Source organism: Panulirus ornatus, chromosome 51 (genome assembly GCF_036320965.1).
Source record: "Panulirus ornatus isolate Po-2019 chromosome 51, ASM3632096v1, whole genome shotgun sequence".
Taxonomy (NCBI): domain Eukaryota; kingdom Metazoa; phylum Arthropoda; class Malacostraca; order Decapoda; family Palinuridae; genus Panulirus; species Panulirus ornatus.
In genome coordinates, this window is record NC_092274.1 from 11,028,252 (window position 1) to 11,039,841 (window position 11,590).

Here is an 11,590-nt window from a genome sequence, read left to right on the forward strand (position 1 = left end):
CACTGTCCACACACTATCGCTGGCACTGTTCGCACACTATCCCCAGCACTGTCCACACACTATACCAAGAACTGTCGACACGTTATCCCCATCACTGTCCAAACACTATCCCCAGCACTGTCCACACACTATACCCAGCACTGTCCACACACTATCCCAGCACTGTCCACACACTATCCCTAGCACTGTTCGCACACTATCCCCAGCACTGTCCACACACTATACCAAGAACTGTCCACACACTATCCCCAGCACTGTCCACACGCTATCCCCAGCACTGGCCACACACTATCTCCAGGACTGTACATAAACTATCCCCAGCACTGTCCACACGCTATTCCCAAGACTGTCCACACGCAATCGATAGGACTGTCCACACACTATCCCCAGCACTGTCCACACACTATCATCAGCACTGTCCACTCACTATCCCCAGCACTGTCCACACACTATCCCCAGCACTGTTCACACACTATCCCAAGCACTGTCCACACACTATCCCCAGGACTGTCCACACGCTATGCCCAGCACTGTCCACACACTATTTCCAGGACTGTCCACACACTATCCCCAGCAATGTCCACACACTATCCGCAGCACTGTCCACACACTATCGCTAGCACTGTTCGCACACTATCCCCAGCACTGTCCACACACTATACCAAGAACTGTCGACACGTTATCCCCATCACTGTCCACACACTATCCCCAGCACTGTCCACACACTATCCCCAGCACTGTCCACACACTATCCCCAGCACTGTCCACACACTATCCCCAGCACTGTCCACACACTATCCCCAGCACTGTCCACACACTATCCCCAGCACTGTCCACACTATCCAAAGGACTGTCCACACGCCATCCCCAGCACTGTCCACACACTATCCCCAGGACTGTCTGCACACTATCCCTAGGACTGTCCACACGCTATACCCAGGACTGTCCACAAACTGTCCGCAGGACTGTCCACACACTATGCCCAGGACGGTCCACACGCTATCCCCAAGACTGTCCACACGCTATCGATAGGACTGTCCAAACACTATCCCCAGCACTGTCCAGACACTATACCCAGCACTGTCCACACACTATCCGCAGCACTGTCCACACACTATCGCTGGCACTGTTCGCACACTATCCCCAGCACTGTCCACACACTATACCAAGAACTGTCGACACGTTATCCCCATCACTGTCCAAACACTATCCCCAGCACTGTCCACACACTATACCCAGCACTGTCCACACACTATCCCAGCACTGTCCACACACTATCCCTAGCACTGTTCGCACACTATCCCCAGTACTGTCCACACACTATAACAAGAACTGTCCACACACTATCCCCAGCACTGTCCACACGCTATCCCCAGCACTGGCCACACACTATCTCCAGGACTGTACATAAACTATCCCCAGCACTGTCCACACGCTATTCCCAAGACTGTCCACACGCAATCGATAGGACTGTCCACACACTATCCCCAGCACTGTCCACACACTATCATCAGCACTGTCCACTCACTATCCCCAGCACTGTCCACACACTATCCCCAGCACTGTTCACACACTATCCCAAGCACTGTCCACACACTATCCCCAGGACTGTCCACACGCTATGCCCAGCACTGTCCACACACTATTTCCAGGACTGTCCACACACTATCCCCAGCAATGTCCACACACTATCCGCAGCACTGTCCACACACTATCGCTAGCACTGTTCGCACACTATCCCCAGCACTGTCCACACACTATACCAAGAACTGTCGACACGTTATCCCCATCACTGTCCACACACTATCCCCAGCACTGTCCACACACTATCCCCAGCATTGTCCACACACTATCCCTAGCACTGTTCGCACACTATCCCCAGCACTGTCCACACACTATAACAAGAACTGTCCACACACTATCCCCAGCACTGTCCACACGCTATCCCCAGCACTGGCCACACACTATCTCCAGGACTGTACATAAACTATCCCCAGCACTGTCCACATGTTATCCCCATCACTGTCCACACACTATCCCCAGCAATGTCCACACACTATCCCAAGCACTGTCCACACACTATCCCCGGGACTGTCCACACGCTATGCCCATCACTGTCCACACACTATTTCCAGGACTGTCCACACACTATCCCCAAGCTGTGTGGATAGTCCACACACTATCCCCAGCACTGTCCACACACTATCCCCAGCACTGTCCACACACTATCCCAGCACTGTCCACTCGCTATCTCCAGGACTGTCCACACACTATCCCCAGCAATGTCCACACACTATCCCCAGCACTGTCCACACACTATCCCCAGCACTGTCCACACACTATCCCAGCACTGTCCACTCGCTATCCCTAGGACTGTCCACACACTATCCCCAGCCCTAACCACAAACTATCCCCAGCACTGTCCGCACACTATCGCCAGCACTGTCCACACACTATCCCAAGCACTGTCCACATACTATCCCCAGGACTGTCCACACGCTATCTCCAGCACTGTCCACACACTATTTCCAGGACTGTCCACACACTATCCCCAGCAATGTCCACACACTATCCCCAGCACTGTCCACATACTATCCCCAGCACTGTCCACACACTATCCCCAGCACTGTCCACATACTATCCCCAGCACTGTCCACACACTATCCCAGCACTGTCCACTCGCTATCCCCAGCACTGGCCACACACTATCTCCAGGACTGTACCTAAACTATCCCCAGCACTGTCCACATGTTATCCCCATCACTGTCCACACACTATCCCCAGCAATGTCCACACACTATCCCAAGCACTGTCCACACACTATCCCCGGGACTGTCCACACGCTATGCCCAGCACTGTCCACACACTATTTCCAGGACTGTCCACACACTATCCCCAGCAATGTCCACACACTATCCCCAGCACTGTCCACACACTATCCCCAGCACTGTCCACACACTATCCCAGCACTGTCCACTCGCTATCTCCAGGACTGTCCACACACTATCCCCAGCAATGTCCACACACTATCCCCAGCACTGTCCACACACTATCCCCAGCACTGTCCACACACTATCCCAGCACTGTCCACTCGCTATCCCCAGGACTGTCCACACACTGTCCCCAGCCCTAACCACAAACTATCCCCAGCACTGTCCGCACACTATCGCCAGCACTGTCCACACACTATCCCAAGCACTGTCCACATACTATCCCCAGGACTGTCCACACGCTATCTCCAGCACTGTCCACACACTATTTCCAGGACTGTCCACACACTATCCCCAGCAATGTCCACACACTATCCCCAGCACTGTCCACATACTATCCCCAGCACTGTCCACACACTATCCCAGCACTGTCCACTCGCTATCCCCAGGACTGTCCACACACTATCCCCAGCCCTAACCACCAACTATCCCCAGCATTGTCCACACACTATCCCCAGGACTGTCCACACGCTATCCCCAGCACTGTCCACACACTATTTCCAGCAATGTCCACACACTATCCCCAGCATTGTCCACACACTATCCCCAGCACTGTCCACACACTATCCCCAGCACTGCCCACACACTATCCCAGCACTGTCCACTCGCTATCCCCAGGACTGTCCACACACTATCCCCAGCCCTAACCACCAACTATCCCCAGCACTGTCCACACACTATCGCCAGCACTGTCCACACACTATCCCAAGCACTGTCCACATACTATCCCAAGCACTGTCCACACGCTATTCCCAAGACTGTCCACACGCTATCGATAGGACTGTCCACACACTATCCCCAGCACTGTCCACACACTATCCTCAGCACTGTCCACACACTATCAACAGCATTATCCACACACTATTGGGGATAGTGTGTGGACAATGTCAGCATACTACCCACAGGACAGTCCTTACGGTATCCCAAGGACAGACAACTTCCTATCCCCAGGAAGGTCCAGATACTATCCCCAGGACTGACCACACGTTATCCAGAGGACTGTCCACACGCTATCCCCAAGACTGTGCACACAGTATCCCCAGGACTGTACACGCTCTCGGTAAGACTGTCCACAAACTATCCCCAAGACTGTCCACACGCTATCGATAGGACTGGCCACACACTATCCCCAGCACTGTCCACACTCTATCCCCAGCACTGTCCACACACTATCCGAAGCACTGTCCACACACTATCCCCAACACTGTCCACACGCTATCCCCAGCACTGTCCACACACTATCTCCAGGACTGTCCACACACTATCCCCAGCACTGACCACACACTATCCCCAGCACTCTCCACACACTATCCCTAGCAGTCCAAACACTATCCCCAGCACTGTCCTCACACTATCCCCAGCACTGTCCACACACTATCCCTAGCACTGTCCACACACTATCCTCAGCATAGTCCACACATTATCCCCAGCACTGTCCACACACTATCCCAAGCACTGTCTACACTATCCAAAGGACTGTCCAAACGCCATCCCAAGGACGGTCTGCACACTATCCCCAGGACTGTTCACACGCTATCCCAGAACTGTCCACACTATCCCAAGCACTGTGCATACATAGTGTATGCACAGTGCTTGGGATAGTGTGGACACTGTCGACACGCTATCCTCAGCATTGTCCACACACTATCTCCAGGAAAGTCTACAATCTCCCCAGCACTGACCACACTATCCTCAGCATTGTCCACACACTATCACAGCACCGTCCACACACTATCGCCAGCACTCAGAAGAGTGATTAATGTTGGATTTGAACAATGTTATTAGAAATCATGAAAACCGAACTGCCAATAACTTGGCATAGTCCTGTCGACTGTGGACAGTGCTTAGGAATGTATGAGGAATGTTCTGCGAAAAGTCGTGGTGATAGCCTTTGGACATTCCGTGTAAACAGTCATAGGGATAGCGTGTGGAGTTCTAGGGATAGCGTGTGGACAGTTCATTGGATAGCTTGTGGATAGTCCTAGGATTAGCTTGTGGAGAGTTCTGGGGATAGTATGAGAGTCCTGGGCATAGTGTGATAGTGAGCGGACAGTCCCGGTGATAATGTGTGGATAGTCCTAGGGATAGTGTGAGGACAGTCCCGGGAATAGTGTGTAGACAGTCATAGGGATAGTTTGTGGACAGTCCCGGGGATAGCATGTGGGCAATCCTAGGGATAGTGTGTAAACAGTCCTGGGGATGGCGTGTAGACAGTCCTGGGGATAGCATGTGGACAGTCCTGGGGATAGCGTGTGGAGAGTCCGGGGGATAGTGTGTGGACAGTCTTGGGGATAGCATGTGGACAGTCCTGGGGATAACGTGTGGACAGTCCTGGGGATAGTGTGTGGACACTCCTGGGGATATCGTGTCGACAGTCCTGGGGATAACGTGTGGAGAGTCCTGGGGATAGCGTGTGGACAGTCCTGTGGATAGTGTGAGGACAATCCTGGGGATATCGTGTGGACAGTCCTGGGGATAGCGTGTGGAGAGTCCGGGGGATAATGTGTGGACAGTCCTGGGGATAGCATGTGGACAGTCCTGGGGATAACGTGTGGACAGTCCTGGGGATAGTGTGTGGACACTCCTGGGGATATCGTGTGGACAGTCCTGGGGATAACATGTGGAGAGTCCTATGGATAGCGTGTGGACAGTCCTGTGGATAGTGTGTGGACAATCTTAGGGATATCGTGTGGACAGTCCTGGGGATAGCGCGTGGAGAGTCCTGGGGATAGCGTGTGGACACTCCTAGGGATAGTGTGTGGACAGTCCTTGGGATAGCGTGTGGACACTCCTGGCGATAGTGTGTGGACAGTCCTGGGGATAGCGTGTAGAGAGTCCTGGGGATAGCGTGTGGACAGTCCTGGGGATTGCATATGGACAGTACTGGGGACAGTGTGCGAACGGTCCTGGGGATAGTGTGTGGACAGTCCTTGAGATAGTGTGTGGACAGTCCTGGGGATAGCATATGGACAGTCCTGGGGATAGAGTGTGGACAGACCTTGGGATAGTGTGTGAACAGAACAGTCCTGGGGATAGTGTGCACACTCTTGGGGATAGTGTGTGGACACTCCCAGGATAGTGTGTGGACAGTCCTAGGGATAGCGTGTGGACACTCCTAGGGATAGCATGTGGACAATCCTGGGGATAGTGTGTGGACAGTCCTGGGGATAGTGTGTGAACAGTCCTGGGGATAGCGTGTGGACAGTCCTTGGGATAGTGTGTGGACAGTCTTGGGGTTAGCATGTGGACAGTCCTGGGGATAGCGTGTGGACACTCCTGGGATAGTGTGTGGACAGTCCTGGGGATAGTGTGTGAACAGTCCTGGGGATAGCGTGTGGACAGTCCTTGGGATAGCATATGGACAGTCCTGGGGATAGTGTATGGACACCCCCGGGATAGTGTATGGACAGTCCTGGGGATAGTGTGGACAGTCCTAGGGATAGTGTATGGACATTCCTGGGGGATAGTGTGTGGACACTCCTGGGGATAATGTGTGGACAGTCCTGGCGATAGTGTGTGCACAGTCCTGGTGATAGTTTGCGGAAAGTCCTGGGGATAGTTTGCGGAAAGTCCTGGGAATAGTGTGTAGACACTCGTAGATATAGTGCTATGGATAGTGTGTGACAGTCCTGGATATAGCATATGGATAGTCCTGGGGATAGCGTGTAGACAGTCTTGGTGATGGTGTGTGGAAAGTCCTGGGGATAGCGTGTGGATAGTCCTGGGGATAGTGTGTAGACAGTCTTGGTGATGGTGTGTGGACAATTCTGGTTATAGTGTGTGTAAAGTCTTGGGGATAGCGTGTGGATAGTCCTGGGGATAGTGTGTGGACAATCCTGGGTATAGTGTGTGGACAGTCCTAGGACTGCCATATAATAATAGTTTGACAAACATGCATACTGACATTCACAATGAGTCACATATCTTTAAAGAATGTAAAAAGGATGTAAAATGATGAGCAAGTCTTTTCAGAATAAATCTTTTAAAACTTAACAACCTGACATGCAAGTCTTGTCATACTCGTTGAAAATGAAAACAAGCAATAAAATGAAACAAAATTGATATTGAAACAGTTCAAGACCCACGCCATTTACGATTTTAAATAGTAAAAAGCATATCTCCTCTTTGAACACTGCTACAAACCAGAATTAAAGTCTCACTTCGGCGTTCATTCCTAGCTGATGTGTTCCTTTTCTCGTGCAAAATTTGCCAATTGCCCAGCGGAGAGACGTTTTATGCCCTTCACGTTGCCTCTGACGATCATGTTCTCTCTGTCAACAATAAAACAAAACTATCTTTACAATGAATGGACATCTATTTGCCGAAATTGAAAATTTCAATTTCAATTATACATAATTATGTAAAATGAAATTGTACATTCTCTACACATCATTCATTAACTATCAGCTTTCACTGTTTAAATGAAATTTTAAAAGGACCCGGTTGTCTGTTCCTGTTTATATATTGCACACTTAAAACAAAAAACGTTAATCAAATGAGCTAAATCATCAATTTAGTAAAACCAAGTGAACTGTAATAACATATATGACCTGTTAAACGTTCCAGGATTAACAATCATAAGCTGTAACTTGAGTAAATAGTAATATACATCCAAATCTCCGTCTACCGAGTTTAATGATTCCCTACGTTTCTGGTTCTGGTCTTTACACTAAGTACATCTAACTAAAAAGATGTTTCTCTTGTAATAAATTGATCAAATGTCCACACGCATTCCTCAATAATGTCCACACACTATCCCCAGGACTGTCCACACACTATCCCAAGCACTGTCCACACACTATCCCCAGCACTGTCCACACGCTATCCACAGCACTGTCCACACACTATCTCCAGGACTGTCCACCGACACAATATCCCCAGCACTGTCCATACACTATCCCCAGCACTGTCCACACACTATCCCCAGCACTGTCCACACACTATCCCCAGCACTGTCCACACACTATCCCCAGCACTGTCCACACATTATCCCCAGCACTGTCCACACACTATCCCCAGCACTGTCCACACTATCCAAAGGACTGTCCACACGCCATCCCCAGCACTGTCCACACACTATCCCCAGGACTGTCTGCACACTATCCCCAGGACTGTCCACACGCTATACCCAGGACTGTCCACAAACTGTCCCCAGGACTGTCCACACACTATCCCCAGGACGGTCCACACGCTATCCCCAAGACTGTCCACACGCTATCGATAGGACTGTCCAAACACTATCCCCAGCACTGTCCAGACACTATACCCAGCACTGTCCACACACTATCCGCAGCACTGTCCACACACTATCGCTAGCACTGTTCGCACACTATCCCCAGCACTGTCCACACACTATACCAAGAACTGTCGACACGTTATCCCCATCACTGTCCAAACACTATCCCCAGCACTGTCCACACACTATACCCAGCACTGTCCACACACTATCCCAGCACTGTCCACACACTATCCCTAGCACTGTTCGCACACTATCCCCAGTACTGTCCACACACTATAACAAGAACTGTCCACACACTATCCCCAGCACTGTCCACACGCTATCCCCAGCACTGGCCACACACTATCTCCAGGACTGTACATAAACTATCCCCAGCACTGTCGACATGTTATCCCCATCACTGTCCACACACTATCCCCAGCAATGTCCACACACTATCCCAGCACTGTTTACACACTATCCCCGGGACTGTCCACACACTATCCCCAGCACTGTCCACACTATCCCAAAGAGTGTCCACACGCCATCCCCAGGACTGTCCACACGCCATCCCCAGGACTGTCCACACGCTATCCCCAGCTCTGTCCACACGCCATCCCCAGGACTGTCCACACACTATCTCTAGCACTGTCCTAGGACTGTCTGCACACTATCCCCAGGACTGTCTACACGCTATCCCCAGGACTGTCCACACACTATCCCCAGGACTGTCCACACACTATCCCCAGGACTGTCCACAAACTATCCCCAGCACTGTCCACACGCTATTCCCAAGACTGTCCACACGCAATCGATAGGACTGTCCACACACTATCCCCAGCACTGTCCACACACTATCATCAGCACTGTCCACTCACTATCCCCAGCACTGTCCACACACTATCCCCAGCACTGTCCACACACTATCCCAAGCACTGTCCACACACTATCCCCAGGACTGTCCACACGCTATGCCCAGCACTGTCCACACACTATTTCCAGGACTGTCCACACACTATCCCCAGCAATGTCCACACACTATCCGCAGCACTGTCCACACACTATCGCTAGCACTGTTCGCACACTATCCCCAGCACTGTCCACACACTATACCAAGAACTGTCGACACGTTATCCCCATCACTGTCCACACACTATCCCCAGCACTGTCCACACACTATACCCAGCACTGTCCACACACTATCCCCAGCATTGTCCACACACTATCCCTAGCACTGTTCGCACACTATCCCCAGCACTGTCCACACACTATAACAAGAACTGTCCACACACTATCCCCAGCACTGTCCACACGCTATCCCCAGCACTGGCCACACACTATCTCCAGGACTGTACATAAACTATCCCCAGCACTGTCCACATGTTATCCCCATCACTGTCCACACACTATCCCCAGCAATGTCCACACACTATCCCAAGCACTGTCCACACACTATCCCCGGGACTGTCCACACGCTATGCCCAGCACTGTCCACACACTATTTCCAGGACTGTCCACACACTATCCCCAGCAATGTCCACACACTATCCCCAGCACTGTCCACACACTATCCCCAGCACTGTCCACACACTATCCCAGCACTGTCCACTCGCTATCTCCAGGACTGTCCACACACTATCCCCAGCAATGTCCACACACTATCCCAGCACTGTCCACACACTATCCCCAGCACTGTCCACACACTATCCCAGCACTGTCCACTCGCTATCCCCAGGACTGTCCACACACTGTCCCCAGCCCTAACCACAAACTATCCCCAGCACTGTCCGCACACTATCGCCAGCACTGTCCACACACTATCCCAAGCACTGTCCACATACTATCCCCAGGACTGTCCACACGCTATCTCCAGCACTGTCCACACACTATTTCCAGGACTGTCCACACACTATCCCCAGCAATGTCCACACACTATCCCAAGCACTGTCCACATACTATCCCAAGCACTGTCCACACGCTATTCCCAAGACTGTCCACACGCTATCGATAGGACTGTCCACACACTATCCCCAGCACTGTCCACACACTATCCTCAGCACTGTCCACACACTATCAACAGCATTATCCACACACTATTGGGGATAGTGTGTGGACAATGTCAGCATACTACCCACAGGTATCCCAAGGACAGACAACTTCCTATCCCCAGGAAGGTCCAGATACTATCCCCAGGACTGACCACACGTTATCCAGAGGACTGTCCACACGCTATCCCCAAGACTGTGCACACACTATCCCCAGGACTGTACACGCTCTCGGTAAGACTGTCCACAAACTATCCCCAAGACTGTCCACACGCTATCGATAGGACTGGCCACACACTATCCCCAGCACTGTCCACACTCTATCCCCAACACTGTCCACACACTATCCCCAGCATTGTCCACGCACTATCCCCAGCACTGTCCACACACTATCCGAAGCACTGTCCACACACTATCCCCAACACTGTCCACACGCTATCCCCAGCACTGTCCACACACTATCTCCAGGACTGTCCACACACTATCCCCAGCACTGACCACACACTATCCCCAGCACTCTCCACACACTATCCCTAGCAGTCCAAACACTATCCCCAGCACTGTCCTCACACTATCCCCAGCACTGTCCACACACTATCCCTAGCACTGTCCACACACTATCCTCAGCATAGTCCACACATTATCCCCAGCACTGTCCACACACTATCCCAAGCACTGTCTACACTATCCAAAGGACTGTCCAAACGCCATCCCAAGGACGGTCTGCACACTATCCCCAGGACTGTTCACACGCTATCCCAGAACTGTCCACACTATCCCAAGCACTGTGCATACATAGTGTATGCACAGTGCTTGGGATAGTGTGGACACTGTCGACACGCTATCCTCAGCATTGTCCACACACTATCTCCAGGAAAGTCTACAATCTCCCCAGCACTGACCTCAGCATTGTCCACACACTATCACAGCACCGTCCACACACTATCGCCAGCACTCAGAAGAGTGATTAATGTTGGATTTGAACAATGTTATTAGAAATCATGAAAACCGAACTGCCAATAACTTGGCATAGTCCTGTCGACTGTGGACAGTACTTAGGAATGTATGGGGAATGTTCTGCGAAAAGTCGTGGTGATAGCCTTTGGACATTCCGTGTAAACAGTCATAGGGATAGCGTGTGGAGTTCTAGGGATAGCGTGTGGACAGTTCATTGGATAGCTTGTGGATAGTCCTAGGATTAGCTTGTGGAGAGTTCTGGGGATAGTATGAGAGTCCTGGGCATAGTGTGATAGTGAGCGGACAGTCCCGGTGATAATGTGTGGATAGTCCTAGGGATAGTGTGAGGACAGTCCCGGGAATAGTGTGTAGACAGTCAT